This window comes from Oncorhynchus gorbuscha, linkage group LG10 (assembly GCF_021184085.1).
Source record: "Oncorhynchus gorbuscha isolate QuinsamMale2020 ecotype Even-year linkage group LG10, OgorEven_v1.0, whole genome shotgun sequence".
Lineage (NCBI taxonomy): Eukaryota > Metazoa > Chordata > Actinopteri > Salmoniformes > Salmonidae > Oncorhynchus > Oncorhynchus gorbuscha.
This window is the reverse complement of record NC_060182.1, coordinates 95,060,767-95,079,966: the sequence shown is the minus strand read 5'-3', so window position 1 is coordinate 95,079,966 and position 19,200 is coordinate 95,060,767. Positions and strand designations below refer to the sequence as shown.

General features: G+C 45.7%; 1 protein-coding gene across 3 annotated transcripts in view; it reads left to right on the top strand.

Moving 5' to 3' along the window:
* Window positions 1–663: 663 nt before the first annotated feature.
* The window catches only part of slc8a3 (solute carrier family 8 member 3), a 181,188-nt gene continuing 162,651 nt past the window's right edge, over window positions 664–19,200 (top strand). For all 3 annotated transcript variants that reach the window (XM_046367518.1, XM_046367517.1, XM_046367516.1), the window contains exon 1: window positions 664–1,214. The gene's annotated coding sequence lies outside the window, so the exon portion shown is untranslated. The remainder of the gene's footprint in view (window positions 1,215–19,200) is intronic.

Genomic DNA, 19,200 nt, shown 5'->3' with positions numbered 1-19,200 from the left:
TAACACTAGGGTGGCCTAACCATAGCTCATTTTGAATGAAGCAACAATGTAACCGACTTCAGCAGCAGCCATAGAAGAGGCTCCATTACAGTTTGAAAAGGAATCCATCGGATTCGGATGACGGATTAGCGTCCCAGCTAATCTCAGTCCCTATGGAATCTTTCTCCTCCCCGGCCCCGTCTGCACCATTGCAATAAAACAGAATATTCATGGTTTGTGTTGCAGCTCTCTCTCTCTATCTACCCAAGTCCCCCAGCTGATGGTGACGTAGATGCGCGCGTGTGTTTGTGTGTCTGTGTGACTTTTGGCGAAGGAGGGGGGGGGGGGGGGGACGATAAAAGAGGCATGCAGGGGCGCAAGGCATTGCTCATTTAAGATGTTCTATTTGAATACAGAATATCATCTTTCTAAAGGAATTTCATCTGGATTTAAAATGTAAAACAAATAGACAATCTGGAGCTTCTGTCGGTCCGCGTGCCAAAATGATGTCAATGTATCATCAAATGGAATATTTGTGTTTGATTTATTTGAGATCGTAACGTTGGATATAGCCTTGGTCGGTTATTTCGCAAGACTGGTGTGCCATATATATATATATAATATATATATATATATATATATATATATATATATTAAAGTTGACCAACGGACTGGACAGCAAAAGGAGCCGCATCTATACCGAGACCATCAGAATACATTGTCTGCGCTAACGCAGAGGAGATGGGCAGGAGAGGCGGCGAGCACTGCTGTCGGCTTGCGGGAGAAGAGAAGAGCCGTTTGGGTTTGCATGGATTTGGATTCTAAGGTCCCCTTCCATCGGTTCAGACCTCAGAATGACGTCTTCTTCGCCGCTGACAGCTTGACGGTTGGTCTATCTATCTACCTGGCGGAACGGGCTAACGGCAAAAAAAGGACGGGAGGAAAAGAAGAGCGAGCCATCACTTCACCGGTTTGATCGATCGGTCGGAAGCAGAACGGGCTTGGGGACCAGTTTGAGTGTGCGTGAGGAAACCGATATCGCCTCTGGGGCATTCTTTCAACGGCAGGAGGCTAGGAGGCTACAGCACGTTTGACTGAGGAGGAGGAGGTGCCGATACAAACAAAATAAACCTTTAAAGCTGACCAAATATATACCTCGGTGTCAAAAAAAGGGGGTCGATAGGAAAAGAGGCATTACGCAGTGTCGACCAAAACACTTCAGGATACAAGTACAGGTGGGCTGTAATGAAATGCATTCGCCAGGGTCTCGTTAGTATCTATAACTCAATGATATGCATGCGATAGCATGCATGGACGTTGAAACTGTAGGGCTGTACAATAACACTGTGCAACTCTCAAGGAGGGACCTTGGACACGAAAGGGGATGTGTAACATTGAGTATAGGACAACTAGCTATGCAATGTGGAAGGCGTACGAGTCCTTTAACATGTCATTTTACGTTCGTTTTTGACCTATAGATTATATATATGCTACAGTGTTTCTGAGAAGCGATGCAGACAGACTGCTAGATCCGGATAAGCCGAGGCGGTAATAATTGAAACGTATTTATGTGCCTATGATCATAATGAATATCCCCAAGCCTATAACAAGGTCTTAAACACATGCAATGACAGTATAAGGTTCCACCAGACTAGCTCTTCGTATGGAGGAGGGGTTCTTCACAGCGTCACAGCAAACATCGCCTAGGCAATGCCTTGTGAGTCAGTCAGTCCATGTGCATCAGTAAGAGTTGAGGATGAGGACTGTGTGTTTGATGCGGTGTGCCATGCCACGCTAGAGGGGGAAGCTGATTAGAGCGAGTGTGTCACCTCTCCGGGGTGCTGCTCGGTTTGCGCCTACAGATATAACGCAATCAATCTCTCTGTAGGGTCCACACCCCATGACAGTCAAATCACAGCTGCGTTATGTAGAGAAATACAGGGCTACACATTGGATATAGCCTCTGGCCCTATTGGTGATTGACAAGCATGGACTGGCCAATCACATAGCTGTGTCAGCCCTATTGGTGATTGACAAGCATGGGCTGGCCAACCACATAGCTGTGTCAGCCCTATTGGTGATTGACAAGCATGGGCTGGCCAACCACATAGCTGTGTCAGCCCTAATGGTGATTGACAAGCATGGGCTGGCCAATCACATAGCTGTGTCAGCCCTATTGGTGATTGACAAGCATGGGCTGGCCAACCACATAGCTGTGTCAGCCCTATTAGTGATTGACAAGCATGGGCTGGCCAACCACATAGCTGTGTCAGCCCTAATGGTGATTGACAAGCATGGGCTGGCCAATCACATAGCTGTGTCAGCCCTATTGGTGATTGACAAGCATGGACTGGCCAACCACATAGCTGTGTCAGCCCTATTGGTGATTGACAAGCATGGGCTGGCCAATCACATAGCTGTGTCAGCCCTATTGGTGATTGACAAGCATGGGCTGGCCAATCACATAGCTGTGTCAGCCCTATTGGTGATTGACAAGCATGGGTTGGCCAATCACATAGCTGTGTCAGCCCTATTGGTGATTGACAAGCATGGGCTGGCCAATCACATAGCTGTGTCAGCCCTATTGGTGATTAACAAGCATGGGCTGGCCAATCACATAGCTGTGTCAGCCCTATTGGTGATTGACAAGCATGGGCTGGCCAATCACATAACTGTGTCAGCCCTATTGGTGATTGACAAGCATGGGCTGGCCAACCACATAGCTGTGTCAGCCCTATTGGTGATTGACAAGCATGGGCTGGCCAATCACATAGCTGTGTCAGCCCTATTGGTGATTGACAAGCATGGGCTGGCCAATCACATAGCTGTGTCAGCCCTATTGGTGATTGACAAGCATGGGTTGGCCAATCACATAGCTGTGTCAGCCCTATTGGTGATTGACAAGCATGGGCTGGCCAATCACATAGCTGTGTCAGCCCTATTGGTGATTGACAAGCATGGGCTGGCCAATCACATAGCTGTGTCAGCCCTATTGGTGATTGACAAGCATGGGTTGGCCAATCACATAGCTGTGTCAGCCCTATTGGTGATTGACAAGCATGGGCTGGCCAACCACATAGCTGTGTCAGCCCTATTGGTGATTGACAAGCATGGGCTGGCCAACCACATAGCTGTGTCAGCCCTATTGGTGATTGACAAGCATGGGCTGGCCAATCACATAACTGTGTCAGCCCTATTGGTGATTGACAAGCATGGGCTGGCCAATCACATAGCTGTGTCAGCCCTATTGGTGATTGACAAGCATGGGCTGGCCAATCACATAACTGTGTCAGCCCTATTGGTGATTGACAAGCATGGGCTGGCCAACCACATAGCTGTGTCAGCCCTATTGGTGATTGACAAGCATGGGCTGGCCAACCACATAGCTGTGTCAGCCCTATTGGTGATTGACAAGCATGGGCTGGCCAACCACATAGCTGTGTCAGCCCTATTGGTGATTGGTTAAACTACCGTTATTACATCACCTTATAGTTTGTACCACTTTGATGCCAATGTATTATGTATGGAAGCCTGGTGTCGTTTCTGATGATAAGGGTAGTAGGCTTTAGCGACAGTGTTGCCATATATATATATATATATATATATATATATATATATATATATATATATATATATATATACGATTTACATAGAACAGATGATTATTCATTGTGTAAACGTGGCCTGGTTTATTTTCATAATGGTAGGTAGGTAGGGAAGTATGGCCCGGCCTGTAAGACTAGGCTAGGGATTCCCCCCTTAGGTAAATAACAGTGAATCAGAACTGTCTGTGTCTGTGAGATGAGAAATAAAAAAGGCCTTCTGAATGATTGATTCGGCAACAGCTGAGGCTGTCCATGTCGCCTGCTGAGTCCGTGTTTACGGGCCTCTCAAATTGCCATCTTAAACTAGCCTCTGCAAACCGGCTGTCCAAAATAGGGAAAGGGGGAAAAAGATCCGAAGGCGCCCGTCTCGGTTTCTCTCAGTGCGCCGAGCGAAGCACAGGCTACATCATGTCATGTGTCTCAGAGCGCGTTCACTGCTGACTCGGACGCATCATCAGCTGTGTGAGGGATCAAGGGGGGAGAGAGGGAGGTCTATCTATGTAGGGAGAGAGGGAGGCCTGTCTATGTAGGGAGAGAGGGAGAGAGGGAGGCCTGTCTATAGGGATAGAGGGAGAGAGGGAGAGAGGAGGCCTGTCTATGTAGGGAGAGAGGCCTGTCTATGGGAGAGAGGGGAGAGAGGGAGGCCTGTCTATGTAGGGATAGAGGAAGAGAGGGAGGCCTGTCTATGTAGGGAGAGAGGGAGGCCTGTCTATGTAGGGAGAGAGGGAGGCCTGTCTATGTAGGGAGAGAGGGAGAGAGGGAGAGAGGGAGGCCTGTCTATGTAGGGATAGAGGAAGAGAGGGAGGCCTGTCTATGTAGGGAGAGAGGGAGGCCTGTCTATGTAGGGAGAGAGGGAGAGAGGGAGAGAGGGAGGCCTGTCTATGTAGGGAGAGAGGGAGAGAGGGAGGCCTGTCTATGCAGGGAGGCCTGTCTATGTAGGGAGTAGAGGGAGAGAGGGAGGCCTGTCTATGCAGGGATAGAGGGAGAGAGGGAGGCCTGTCTATGTAGGGAGAGAGGGAGAGAGGGAGGCCTGTCTATGCAGGGATAGAGGGAGAGAGGGAGGCCTGTCTATGCAGGGATAGAGGGAGAGAGGGAGGCCTGTCTATGTAGGGATAGAGGAAGAGAGGGAGGCCTGTCTATGCAGGGAGAGAGGGAGAGAGGGAGGCCTGTCTATGTAGGGATAGAGGAAGACAGGGAGGTCTATCTATGTAGGGATAGAGGAAGAGAGGGAGGCCTGTCTATGTAGGGAGAGAGGGAGAGAGGGAGGCCTGTCTATGTAGGGAGAGAGGGAGGCCTGTCTATGTAGGGAGAGAGGGAGGCCTGTCTATGTAGGGAGAGAGGGAGGCCTGTCTATGTAGGGAGAGAGGGAGAGAGGGAGGCCTGTCTATGTAGGGTGGGAGAGGGAGGCCTGTCTATGTAGGGAGAGAGGGAGGCCTGTCTATGTAGGGAGAGAGGGAGGCCTGTCTATGTAGGGAGAGAGGGAGAGAGGGAGGCCTGTCTATGTAGGGAGAGAGGGAGGCCAGTCTATGTAGGGATAGAGGGAGAGAGGGAGGCCTGTCTATGTAGGGAGAGAGGGAGGCCTGTCTATGTAGGGATAGAGGAAGAGAGGGAGGCCTGTCTATGTAGGGAGAGGGAGAGAGGGAGGCCTGTCTATGTAAGTAGAGTGGGAGGCCTGTCTATGTAGGTAGAGTGGGAGAGAGGGAGGCCTGTCTATGTAGGGATAGAGGAAGAGAGGGAGGCCTGTCTATGTAGGGATAGAGGGAGAGAGGGAGGCCTGTCTATGTAGGTAGAGTGGGAGGCCTGTCTATGTAGGTAGAGTGGGAGAGAGGGAGGCCTGTCTATGTAAGTAGAGTGGGAGGCCTGTCTATGTAGGTAGAGTGGGAGAGAGGGAGGCCTGTCTATGTAGGGATAGATGTAGGGAAGAGAGGGAGGCCTGTCTATGTAGGGAGAGAGGGGAGAGAGAGGGGGCCTGTCTAGGGAGGGCCTGTCTATGTAGGGAGAGAGGGAGAGAGGGAGGCCTGTCTATTTAGGGAGAGAGGGAGAGAGGGAGGCCTGTCTATGTAGGGATAGAGGAAGAGAGGGAGGCCTGTCTATGTAGGGAGAGAGGGAGGCCTGTCTATGTAGGGAGAGAGGGAGAGAGGGAGAGAGGGAGGCCTGTCTATGTAGGGATAGAGGAAGAGAGGGAGGCCTGTCTATGTAGGGAGAGAGGGAGGCCTGTCTATGTAGGGAGAGAGGGAGAGAGGGAGAGAGGGAGGCCTGTCTATGTAGGGAGAGAGGGAGAGAGGGAGGCCTGTCTATGCAGGGATAGAGGGAGAGAGGGAGGCCTGTCTATGCAGGGATAGAGGGAGAGAGGGAGGCCTGTCTATGTAGGGGGAGAGGGAGACAGGGAGGCCTGTCTATGCAGGGATAGAGGGAGAGAGGGAGGCCTGTCTATGCAGGGATAGAGGGAGAGAGGGAGGCCTGTCTATGTAGGGATAGAGGAAGAGAGGGAGGCCTGTCTATGCAGGGAGAGGGGGAGAGAGGGAGGCCTGTCTATGTAGGGATAGAGGAAGACAGGGAGGTCTATCTATGTAGGGATAGAGGAAGAGAGGGAGGCCTGTCTATGTAGGGAGAGAGGGAGAGAGGGAGGCCTGTCTATGTAGGGAGAGAGGGAGGCCTGTCTATGTAGGGAGAGAGGGAGGCCTGTCTATGTAGGGGAGAGAGGGAGGCCTGTCTATGTAGGGAGAGAGGGAGAGAGGGAGGCCTGTCTATGTAGGGAGAGAGGGAGGCCAGTCTATGTAGGGATAGAGGGAGAGAGGGAGGCCTGTCTATGTAGGGAGAGAGGGAGGCCTGTCTATGTAGGGATAGAGGACGAAAGGGAGGCCTGTCTATGTAGGGAGAGAGGGAGAGAGGGAGGCCTGTCTATGTAAGTAGAGTGGGAGGCCTGTCTATGTAGGTAGAGTGGGAGAGAGGGAGGCCTGTCTATGTAGGGATAGAGGAAGAGAGGGAGGCCTGTCTATGTAGGGATAGGGGAGGGAGAGGGAGGCCTGTCTATGTAGGGATAGAGGGAGAGAGGGAGGCCTGTCTATGTAGGTAGAGTGGGAGGCCTGTCTATGTAGGTAGAGTGGGAGAGAGGGAGGCCTGTCTATGTAGCGATAGAGGAAGAGAGGGAGGCCTGTCTATGTAGGGAGAGAGGGAGAGAGGGAGGCCTGTCTATGTAGGGAGAGAGGGAGAGAGGGAGGCCTGTCTATGTAGGGAGAGAGGGAGAGAAGGAGGCCTGTCTATGTAGGGAGAGAGGGAGAGTGGGAGGCCTGTCTATGTAGGGATAGAGGGAGGCCTGTCTATGTAGGGAGAGAGGGAGGCCTGTCTATGTAGGGAGAGAAGGAGGCCTGTCTATGTAGGGAGAGAGGGAGAGTGGGAGGCCTGTCTATGTAGGGAGAGAGGGAGGCCTGTCTATGTAGGGAGAGAGGGAGAGTGGGAGGCCTGTCTATGTAGGGATAGAGTGAGAGAGGGAGGCCTGTCTATGTAGGGAGAGAGGGAGGCCTGTCTATGTAGGGGGAGAGAGGGAGAGAGGGAGGCCTGTCTCTGTAGGGGAGAGAGGGAGAGAGGGAGGCCTGTCTATGTAGGGATAGAGGGAGAGAGAGGGAGGCCTGTCTATGTAGGGATAGAGGGAGAGAGGGAGGCCTGTCTATGTAGGGAGAGAGGGAGAGAGGGAGGCCTGTCTATGTAGGGATAGAGGGAGAGAGGGAGGCCTGTCTATGTAGGGAGAGAGGGAGGCCTGTCTATGTAGGGAGAGAGGGAGAGAGGGAGGCCTGTCTATGTAGGGAGAGAGGGAGGCCTGTCTATGCAACAAGACAGGTAGAGGTTTCAGACAACTGTATTGAGGCCATAGCAACAAGACAGGTAGAGGTTTCAGACAACTGTATTGAGGCCATAGCAACAAGACAGGTAGAGGTTTCAGACAACTGTATTGAGGCCATAGCAACAAGACAGGTAGAGGTTTCAGACAACTGTATTGAGGCCATAGCAACAAGACAGGTAGACGTTTCAGACAACTTATTAAGGTCACAGCAACAAGACAGGTAGAGGTTTCAGACAACTGTATTGAGGCCATAGCAACAAGACAGATAGAGGTTTCAGACAACTGTATTGAGGCCATAGCAACAAGACAGGTAGAGGTTTCAGACAACTGTATTGAGGCCATAGCAACAAGACAGGTAGAGGTTTCAGACAACTGTATTGAGGCCATAGCAACAAGACAGGTAGAGGTTTCAGACAACTGTATTGAGGCCATAGCAACAAGACAGGTAGAGGTTTCAGACAACTGTATTGAGGCCATAGCAACAAGACAGGTAGAGGTTTCAGACAACTGTATTGAGGCCATAGCAACAAGACAGGTAGAGGTTTCAGACAACTGTATTGAGGCCATAGCAACAAGACAGGTAGAGGTTTCAGACAACTTATTGAGGCCATAGCAACAAGACAGGTAGAGGTTTCAGACAACTGTATTGAGGCCATAGCAACAAGACAGGTAGAGGTTTCAGACAACTTATTGAGGCCATAGCAACAAGACAGGTAGAGGTTTCAGACAACTTATTGAGGCCATAGCAACAAGACAGGTAGAGGTTTCAGACAACTTATTGAGGCCATAGCAACAAGACAGGTAGAGGTTTCAGACAACTTATTGAGGCCATAGCAACAAGACAGGTAGAGGTTTCAGACAACTTATTGAGGCCATAGCAACAAGACAGGTAGAGGTTTCAGACAACTTATTGAGGCCATAGCAACAAGACAGGTAGAGGTTTCAGACAACTTATTGAGGCCATAGCAACAAGACAGGTAGAGGTTTCAGACAACTTATTGAGGCCATAGCAACAAGACAGGTAGAGGTTTCAGACAACTTATTGAGGCCATAGCAACAAGACAGGTAGAGGTTTCAGACAACTTATTGAGGCCATAGCAACAAGACAGGTAGAGGTTTCAGACAACTGTATTGAGGCCATAGCAACAAGACAGGTAGAGGTTTCAGACAACTTATTGAGGCCATAGCAACAAGACAGGTAGAGGTTTCAGACAACTTATTGAGGCCATAGCAACAAGACAGGTAGAGGTTTCAGACAACTTATTGAGGCCATAGCAACAAGACAGGTAGAGGTTTCAGACAACTTATTGAGGCCATAGCAACAAGACAGGTAGAGGTTTCAGACAACTTATTGAGGCCATAGCAACAAGACAGGTAGAGGTTTCAGACAACTGTATTGAGGCCATAGCAACAAGACAGGTAGAGGTTTCAGACAACTGTATTGAGGCCATAGCAACAAGACAGGTAGAGGTTTCAGACAACTGTATTGAGGCCATAGCAACAAGACAGGTAGAGGTTTCAGACAACTTATTGAGGCCATAGCAACAAGACAGGTAGAGGTTTCAGACAACTTATTGAGGCCATAGCAACAAGACAGGTAGAGGTTTCAGACAACTTATTGAGGCCATAGCAACAAGACAGGTAGAGGTTTCAGACAACTTATTGAGGCCATAGCAACAAGACAGGTAGAGGTTTCAGACAACTGTATTGAGGCCATAGCAACAAGACAGGTAGAGGTTTCAGACAACTGTATTGAGGCCATAGCAACAAGACAGGTAGAGGTTTCAGACAACTTATTGAGGCCATAGCAACAAGACAGGTAGAGGTTTCAGACAACTGTATTGAGGCCATAGCAACAAGACAGGTAGAGGTTTCAGACAACTGTATTGAGGCCATAGCAACAAGACAGGTAGAGGTTTCAGACAACTTATTGAGGCCATAGCAACAAGACAGGTAGAGGTTTCAGACAACTGTATTGAGGCCATAGCAACAAGACAGGTAGAGGTTTCAGACAACTTATTGAGGCCATAGCAACAAGACAGGTAGAGGTTTCAGACAACTTATTGAGGCCATAGCAACAAGACAGGTAGAGGTTTCAGACAACTTATTGAGGCCATAGCAACAAGACAGGTAGAGGTTTCAGACAACTGTATTGAGGCCATAGCAACAAGACAGGTAGAGGTTTCAGACAACTTATTGAGGCCATAGCAACAAGACAGGTAGAGGTTTCAGACAACTTATTGAGGCCATAGCAACAAGACAGGTAGAGGTTTCAGACAACTGTATTGAGGCCATAGCAACAAGACAGGTAGAGGTTTCAGACAACTGTATTGAGGCCATAGCAACAAGACAGGTAGAGGTTTCAGACAACTTATTGAGGCCATAGCAACAAGACAGGTAGAGGTTTCAGACAACTGTATTGAGGCCATAGCAACAAGACAGGTAGAGGTTTCAGACAACTTATTGAGGCCATAGCAACAAGACAGGTAGAGGTTTCAGACAACTTATTGAGGCCATAGCAACAAGACAGGTAGAGGTTTCAGACAACTTATTGAGGCCATAGCAACAAGACAGGTAGAGGTTTCAGACAACTTATTGAGGCCATAGCAACAAGACAGGTAGAGGTTTCAGACAACTTATTGAGGCCATAGCAACAAGACAGGTAGAGGTTTCAGACAACTTATTGAGGCCATAGCAACAAGACAGGTAGAGGTTTCAGACAACTTATTGAGGCCATAGCAACAAGACAGGTAGAGGTTTCAGACAACTTATTGAGGCCATAGCAACAAGACAGGTAGAGGTTTCAGACAACTTATTGAGGCCATAGCAACAAGACAGGTAGAGGTTTCAGACAACTTATTGAGGCCATAGCAACAAGACAGGTAGAGGTTTCAGACAACTTATTGAGGCCATAGCAACAAGACAGGTAGAGGTTTCAGACAACTGTATTGAGGCCATAGCAACAAGACAGGTAGAGGTTTCAGACAACTGTATTGAGGCCATAGCAACAAGACAGGTAGAGGTTTCAGACAACTGTATTGAGGCCATAGCAACAAGACAGGTAGAGGTTTCAGACAACTTATTGAGGCCATAGCAACAAGACAGGTAGAGGTTTCAGACAACTTATTGAGGCCATAGCAACAAGACAGGTAGAGGTTTCAGACAACTTATTGAGGCCATAGCAACAAGACAGGTAGAGGTTTCAGACAACTTATTGAGGCCATAGCAACAAGACAGGTAGAGGTTTCAGACAACTGTATTGAGGCCATAGCAACAAGACAGGTAGAGGTTTCAGACAACTGTATTGAGGCCATAGCAACAAGACAGGTAGAGGTTTCAGACAACTTATTGAGGCCATAGCAACAAGACAGGTAGAGGTTTCAGACAACTGTATTGAGGCCATAGCAACAAGACAGGTAGAGGTTTCAGACAACTGTATTGAGGCCATAGCAACAAGACAGGTAGAGGTTTCAGACAACTTATTGAGGCCATAGCAACAAGACAGGTAGAGGTTTCAGACAACTGTATTGAGGCCATAGCAACAAGACAGGTAGAGGTTTCAGACAACTTATTGAGGCCATAGCAACAAGACAGGTAGAGGTTTCAGACAACTTATTGAGGCCATAGCAACAAGACAGGTAGAGGTTTCAGACAACTTATTGAGGCCATAGCAACAAGACAGGTAGAGGTTTCAGACAACTTATTGAGGCCATAGCAACAAGACAGGTAGAGGTTTCAGACAACTTATTGAGGCCATAGCAACAAGACAGGTAGAGGTTTCAGACAACTGTATTGAGGCCATAGCAACAAGACAGGTAGAGGTTTCAGACAACTTATTGAGGCCATAGCAACAAGACAGGTAGAGGTTTCAGACAACTTATTGAGGCCATAGCAACAAGACAGGTAGAGGTTTCAGACAACTTATTGAGGCCATAGCAACAAGACCGGTAGAGGTTTCAGACAACTTATTGAGGCCATAGCAACAAGACAGATAGAGGTTTCAGACAACTTATTGAGGCCATAGCAACAAGACAGGTAGAGGTTTCAGACAACTTATTGAGGCCATAGCAACAAGACAGGTAGAGGTTTCAGACAACTGTATTGAGGCCATAGCAACAAGACAGGTAGAGGTTTCAGACAACTTATTGAGGCCATAGCAACAAGACAGGTAGAGGTTTCAGACAACTGTATTGAGGCCATAGCAACAAGACAGGTAGAGGTTTCAGACAACTGTATTGAGGCCATAGCAACAAGACAGGTAGAGGTTTCAGACAACTTATTGAGGCCATAGCAACAAGACAGGTAGAGGTTTCAGACAACTGTATTGAGGCCATAGCAACAAGACAGGTAGAGGTTTCAGACAACTGTATTGAGGCCATAGCAACAAGACAGGTAGAGGTTTCAGACAACTTATTGAGGCCATAGCAACAAGACAGGTAGAGGTTTCAGACAACTGTATTGAGGCCATAGCAACAAGACAGGTAGAGGTTTCAGACAACTGTATTGAGGCCATAGCAACAAGACAGGTAGAGGTTTCAGACAACTGTATTGAGGCCATAGCAACAAGACAGGTAGAGGTTTCAGACAACTGTATTGAGGCCATAGCAACAAGACAGGTAGAGGTTTCAGACAACTGTATTGAGGCCATAGCAACAAGACAGGTAGAGGTTTCAGACAACTTATTGAGGCCATAGCAACAAGACAGGTAGAGGTTTCAGACAACTTATTGAGGCCATAGCAACAAGACAGGTAGAGGTTTCAGACAACTGTATTGAGGCCATAGCAACAAGACAGGTAGAGGTTTCAGACAACTTATTGAGGCCATAGCAACAAGACAGGTAGAGGTTTCAGACAACTGTATTGAGGCCATAGCAACAAGACAGGTAGAGGTTTCAGACAACTGTATTGAGGCCATAGCAACAAGACAGGTAGAGGTTTCAGACAACTGTATTGAGGCCATAGCAACAAGACAGGTAGAGGTTTCAGACAACTGTATTGAGGCCATAGCAACAAGACAGGTAGAGGTTTCAGACAACTGTATTGAGGCCATAGCAACAAGACAGGTAGAGGTTTCAGACAACTTATTGAGGCCATAGCAACAAGACAGGTAGAGGTTTCAGACAACTGTATTGAGGCCATAGCAACAAGACAGGTAGAGGTTTCAGACAACTGTATTGAGGCCATAGCAACAAGACAGGTAGAGGTTTCAGACAACTGTATTGAGGCCATAGCAACAAGACAGGTAGAGGTTTCAGACAACTGTATTGAGGCCATAGCAACAAGACAGGTAGAGGTTTCAGACAACTGTATTGAGGCCATAGCAACAAGACAGGTAGAGGTTTCAGACAACTGTATTGAGGCCATAGCAACAAGACAGGTAGAGGTTTCAGACAACTTATTGAGGCCATAGCAACAAGACAGGTAGAGGTTTCAGACAACTGTATTGAGGCCATAGCAACAAGACAGGTAGAGGTTTCAGACAACTGTATTGAGGCCATAGCAACAAGACAGGTAGAGGTTTCAGACAACTTATTGAGGCCATAGCAACAAGACAGGTAGAGGTTTCAGACAACTGTATTGAGGCCATAGCAACAAGACAGGTAGAGGTTTCAGACAACTGTATTGAGGCCATAGCAACAAGACAGGTAGAGGTTTCAGACAACTTATTGAGGCCATAGCAACAAGACAGGTAGAGGTTTCAGACAACTTATTGAGGCCATAGCAACAAGACCGGTAGAGGTTTCAGACAACTGTATTGAGGCCATAGCAACAAGACCGGTAGAGGTTTCAGACAACTTATTGAGGCCATAGCAACAAGACCGGTAGAGGTTTCAGACAACTGTATTGAGGCCATAGCAACAAGACAGGTAGAGGTTTCAGACAACTGTATTGAGGCCATAGCAACAAGACAGGTAGAGGTTTCAGACAACTGTATTGAGGCCATAGCAACAAGACAGGTAGAGGTTTCAGACAACTGTATTGAGGCCATAGCAACAAGACAGGTAGAGGTTTCAGACAACTGTATTGAGGTCATAGCAACAAGACAGGTAGAGGTTTCAGACAACTGTATTGAGGCCATAGCAACAAGACAGGTAGAGGTTTCAGACAACTTATTGAGGCCATAGCAACAAGACAGGTAGAGGTTTCAGACAACTGTATTGAGGCCATAGCAACAAGACAGGTAGAGGTTTCAGACAACTGTATTGAGGCCATAGCAACAAGACAGGTAGAGGTTTCAGACAACTTATTGAGGCCATAGCAACAAGACAGGTAGAGGTTTCAGACAACTGTATTGAGGCCATAGCAACAAGACAGGTAGAGGTTTCAGACAACTTATTGAGGCCATAGCAACAAGACAGGTAGAGGTTTCAGACAACTTATTGAGGCCAGGGTTATTGCACATTCATATTTTGACACTTTATATTTTGGTCTAAGTTGCTGTTAAAGCTACCTAATAATTGTGTTTTGTAAAATATGTTCCTTTGTAGTAATCTTGTGTTATTGCATAATGTTTAGAGATAGACGTGGTCGTGTTATAGAGATGGGTATCTATTACGGCGTCGTTCAGAACATATCAAGTGTCATTGGAAAGGGGGCTGGGCAACATGGCAGACAATCTATCTGGGAGTGTAACCCAACACCACCGGAGCTGTGAGGCCCGAGCAGCTCTTTCCAGAGGCCGTTGTGCTCAATTTAGCCATCAGTCCTTTGTTTTAGTTTACGGTATGGACCGTAGTGCTGAATGTTGTAGTTTACGGTATGGACCGTGGTGCTGAATGTTGTAGTTTACGGTATGGACCGTGGTGCTGAATGTTGTAGTTTACGGTATGGACCGTGGTGCTGAATGTTGTAGTTTACGGTATGGACCGTAGTGCTGAATGTTGTAGTTTACGGTATGGACCGTAGTGCTGAATGTTGTAGTTTACGGTATGGACCGTAGTGCTGAATGTTGTAGTTTACGGTATGGACCGTGGTGCTGAATGTTGTAGTTTACGGTATGGACCGTAGTGCTGAATGTTGTAGTTTACGGTATGGACCGTAGTGCTGAATGTTGTAGTTTACGGTATGGACCGTAGTGCTGAATGTTGTAGTTTACGGTATGGACCGTGGTGCTGAATGTTGTAGTTTACGGTATGGACCGTAGTGCTGAATGTTGTAGTTTACGGTATGGACCGTAGTGCTGAATGTTGTAGTTTACGGTATGGACCGTGGTGCTGAATGTTGTAGTTTACGGTATGGACCGTGGTGCTGAATGTTGTAGTTTACGGTATGGACCGTAGTGCTGAATGTTGTAGTTTACGGTATGGACCGTAGTGCTGAATGTTGTAGTTTACGGTATGGACCGTAGTGCTGAATGTTGTAGTTTACGGTACTGTCCATGGTGCTGAATGTTGTAGTTTACGGTACTGTCCATGGTGCTGAATGTTGTAGTTTACGGTATGGACCGTAGTGCTGAATGTTGTAGTTTACGGTATGGACCGTAGTGCTGAATGTTGTAGTTTACGGTATGGACCGTAGTGCTGAATGTTGTAGTTTACGGTACTGTCCATGGTGCTGAATGTTGTAGTTTACGGTACAGTCCGTGGTGCTGAATGTTGTAGTTTACGGTACTGTCCATGGTGCTGAATGTTGTAGTTTACGGTACAGTCCGTAGTGCTGAATGTTGTAGTTTACTGTACTGTCCATGGTGCTGAATGTTGCAGTTTACTGTATAAGGGCACATCAAGGGATTCCAACAGACTACTAAAAAGGTTTATTCCACTGGAAAAATAGCACTTTTATGGGATATTGTATCTTCAGCTTGTTTATTTAGCGTTGTTTGGTCTCTGGGGATGACGTTACTGGCTGGATATTGTCCACACACACACACACAAACACGCACGCATATACACACACACACGCACGTACACACACACGCACACACACACACGCACGCACGCACGCACGTACACGTACACACACACACACACACACACACACACACACACACACACACACACACACACACACACACACACACACACACACACACACACACACACACACACACACACACACACACACACACACACACACACACACACACACACACACACACACACACACACACACACACACAAAATCTGGAAAGGAATTTTGTCACATGAGTTGTGGTGAATCTGTCACCTCCTCTAGCCCATGTATTGATGTGTGCCTGATGATATCGTGTTTCCCCGATTTCCTCATCATTCCCATTCCGTAATTACAGGAATCTTCCAACCAGGATTTCTGGTAAACTGGGGAATGTGAGAAAAATGACTGGAATTCTTTCTTGTTGTCCCAATTACTCTATCAACCCCTTTTCTCCTTAGAATATCGTATTCATATCTACAGCTTGCTTTTCAAACAATCAAACGTCATTGTTGAAAAGATAATATACCAATTCCTTCACACTACTTTGAAATAAAACAACCTGCACTTTAAAATTAACTTTTAAAGGTTAAAAGACGTACCTAGAACGAGACTTTAATTCCTCATTGTATTTTAAGAAGGTGAAGGGAAATGGGTGCTGCTGCTGTAATAAAACTTGTAATCCTCAATAGGATTCAGGACAGAAACAGAATGATTCAGGGCAGAAACAGAATGATTCAGGGCAGAAACAGAATGATTCAGGGCAGAAACAGAATGATTCAGGGCAGAAACAGAATGATTCAGGATAGAGAAAGAATGATTCAGGATAGAAACAGAATGATTCAGGACAGAAACAGAATGATTCCGAACCTCTCTGAGAGATTGTTTTAATTGGGCCAAAACTGCCTTTGTGTCTCGGGGACCTCTAGGCGAGGTGACTGGCTGTGATTGGCCCCCACCTGCTTCCTCCACACACACACACACACACACACACACACACACACACACACACACACACACACACACACACACACACACACACACACACACACACACACACACACACACACACACACACACACACACACACACACACACACACACACACACACACACAGAGGGGCCAACACTGAGATGGAGAGTGCAGGCTTTTATGAACGACTCCCAACATTACCCTTAATAAGGCTTTAATAAACGACTCCCAACATTTACATTACATTTACATTTAAGTCATTTAGCAGACGCTCTTATCCAGAGCGACTTACATTACCCTTAATAAGGCTTTAATAAACAACTCCCAACATTACCCTTAATAAACGACTCCCAACATTACCCTTAATAAGGCTTTAATAAACGACTCCCAACATTACCCTTAATAAGGCTTTAATAAACAACTCCCAACATTACCCTTAATAAGGCTTTAATAAACGACTCCCAACATTACCCACAATAAGGCTTTAATAAACAACTTCCAACATTACCCTTAATAAGGCTTTAATAAACGACTCCCAACATTACCCTGAATAAGGCTTTAATAAACGACTCCCAACATTACCCTTAATAAGGCTTTAATAAACGACTCCCAACATTACCCTTAATAAGGCTTTAATAAACGACTCCCAACATTACCCTTTAATAAACGACTCCCAACCATTACCCTTAATAAGGCTTTAATAAACGATTCCCAACATTACCCTTAATAAGGCTTTAATAAACAACTCCCAACATCACCCTTAATAAGGCTTTAATAAACGACTCCCAACATTACCCTTAATAAGTCTTTAATAAACAACTCCCAACATTACCCTGAATAAGGCTTTAATAAACGACTCCCAACATTACCCTTAATAAGGCTTTCATAAACAACTCCCAACCATTAACCTTAATAAGGCTTTAATAAACGACTCCCAACATTACTCTTAATAAGGCTTTAATAAACGACTCCCAACATTACCCTGAATAAGGCTTTAATAAACGACTCCCAACATTACCCTTAATAAACGACTCCCAACATTACCCTTAATAAGGCTTTAATAAATGACTCCCAACATTACCCTTAATAAGGCTTTAATAAACAACTCCCAACCATTAACCTTAATAAGGCTTTAATAAACGACTCCCAACATTACCCTTAATAAGGCTTTAATAAACGACTCCCAACATTACCCTGAATAAGGCTTTAATAAATGACACCCAACATTACCCTGAATAAGGCTTTAATCAACGACTCCCAACATTACCCTTAATAAACGACTCCCAACATTACCCTTAATAAGGCTTTAATAAATGACTCCTAACATTACCCTTAATAAGGCTTTAATAAACAACTCCCAACCATTAACCTTAATAAGGCTTTAATAAACGACTCCCAACATTACCCTTAATAAGGCTTTAATAAACGACTCCCAACATTACCCTGAATAAGGCTTTAATAAACGACTCCCAACATTACCCTTAATAAACGACTCCCAACATTACCCTTAATAAGGCTTTAATAAATGACTCCCAACATTACCCTTAATAAGGCTTTAATAAACGACTCCCAACATCACCCTTAATAAGGCTTTAATAAACGACTCCCAACATTACCCTTAATAAGGCTTTAATAAACGACTCCCAACCATTACCCTTAATAAGGCTTTAATAAACGACTCCCAACATCACGCTTAATAAACGACTCCCAACATTACCCCTAATGAGGCTTTAATAAACAACTCCCAACATTACCCTTAATAAACGACTCCCAACATTACCCTTAATAAGGCTTTAATAAACAACTCCCAACATTACCCTTAATAAGGCTTTAATAAATGACTCCCAACATTACCCTTAATAAACAACTCCCAACATTACCCTTAAGGCTTTAATAAATGACTCCCAACCATGACCCTTAAGGCTTTAATAAACGACTCCCAACCATTACCCTTAAGGCTTTAATAAACGATTCCCAACATTACCCTTAATAAGGCTTTAATAAACGACTCCCAACATTACCCTTAATAAGGCTTTAATAAACGACTCCCAACATTACCCTTAATAAACGACTCCCAACATTACCCTTAATAAGGCTTTAATAAACGACTCCCAACATTACCCTTAATAAGGCTTTAATAAACAACTCCCAACATTACCCTGAATAAGGCTTTAATAAACGACTCCCAACATTACCCTTAATAAACGACTCCCAACATTACCCTTAATAAGGCTTTAATAAATGACTCCCAACATTACCCTTAATAAGGCTTTAATAAACGACTCCCAACATTACCCTTAATTAGGCTTTAATAAACAACTCCCAACATCACCCTTAATAAGGCTTTAATAAACGACTCCCAACATTACCCTTAATAAGGCTTTAATAAACGACTCCCAACCATTACCCTTAATAAGGCTTTAATAAACGACTCCCAACATCACGCTTAATAAACGACTCCCAACATTACCCCTAATGAGGCTTTAATAAACAACTCCCAACATTACCCTTAATAAACGACTCCCAACATTACCCTTAATAAGGCTTTAATAAACAACTCCCAACATTACCCTTAATAAGGCTTTAATAAATGACTCCCAACATTACCCTTAATAAACAACTCCCAACATTACCCTTAAGGCTTTAATAAACGACTCCCAACCATTACCCTTAAGGCTTTAATAAACGACTCCCAACCATTACCCTTAAGGCTTTAATAAACGATTCCCAACATTACCCTTAATAAGGCTTTAATAAACGACTCCCAACATTACCCTTAATAAGGCTTTAATAAACGACTCCCAACATTACCCTTAATAAACGACTCCCAACATTACCCTTAATAAGGCTTTAATAAACGACTCCCAACATTACCCTTAATAAGGCTTTAATAAACAACTCCCAACATTACC